We start from the raw sequence: 889 nt of genomic DNA, 5'->3' as shown, positions 1-889 counted from the left end.
GAGACCTCAAAGGTTCTCATTCTGCAGGGCCGGGGTACGGCCCACGTAAGGTGACTGACTGTCCCCATTTGCCCAGACTTGAGGGTTTTCCCCGGGACGCAGGACTCCAGCACTAAACCAGCATAATTCTGAGCAAACTGGCACGGTTGGTCTCCCTCGGCCCAGGAGTCTGCATTTTTAAATCTTTTTTTTTTTTTTTTAAGTTTTTATTTTTGAGAGACAGAGACAGACAGAGTGCAAGTGGGGGAGGGGCAGAGAGAGGAGGAGACACAGAATCCAAAACAGGCTCTAGGCTCTGAGCTGACAGCACAGAGCCCGACGTGGGGCTTGAACCCACAGACCGTGAGATCGTGACCTGAGCAGAAGTCAGACGCTCAACCGACTGAGCCACCCAGGCGCCCCCAGGAGTCTGCATTTTTATTTTATTTTTGTTTTTAATTTCTTTATTTTAACATTTATTTATTTTTTGAGAGTCAGAGAGAGACAGAGCACGAGCAGGGGAGGTGCAGAGAGAGGGAGACACAGAATCGGAAGCAGGTTCCAGGCTCTGAGCTGTCAGCACAGAGCCCGACGCGGGGCTCCAACCCACATGAGATCATGACCCGAGCCGAAGTCGGACGCTCAACCGACTGAGCCGCCCAGGCGCCCCAGGAGTCTGCATTTTTAAAACGCAACCCCAGGTGATTGAGATGTAGGCGGTCCACAGGGTCTCGTGGGAGCTGACCGGAGGCCCTGAGCCCCAGTCATCCCTGAGGTAGGTGGGGAGTTTGCACGGGCAAGGTTGGCTGGCCCGGGGGCAGGTAATCCAGGCACAAGAGCTGGTCTTGGGTGTAAAAGTGCCAGTTGGGTCTAAGCACCCCGAATCTGCTGACCTCGATCCCCTTCAGGC

At 54.3% G+C, this 889-nt stretch overlaps 1 non-coding gene across 1 annotated transcript; it reads right to left on the bottom strand.

The window, feature by feature from the left end:
• Positions 1 to 312: 312 nt before the first annotated feature.
• Positions 313 to 397, bottom strand: TRNAR-UCU (transfer RNA arginine (anticodon UCU)). Its single transcript has one exon. It is a non-coding gene; the product is annotated as a tRNA-Arg (tRNA).
• Between the last annotated feature and the right edge of the window lie 492 nt (positions 398 to 889).

This window comes from Lynx rufus, unplaced genomic scaffold (genome assembly GCF_022079265.1).
Source record: "Lynx rufus isolate CCGP_SWC_20201006 ecotype Redwood Valley unplaced genomic scaffold, mLynRuf1.p SCAF_24, whole genome shotgun sequence".
Lineage (NCBI taxonomy): Eukaryota > Metazoa > Chordata > Mammalia > Carnivora > Felidae > Lynx > Lynx rufus.
The sequence above is the reverse complement of the archived record's forward strand: the minus strand, read 5'-3'. Positions and strand labels throughout refer to the sequence as shown.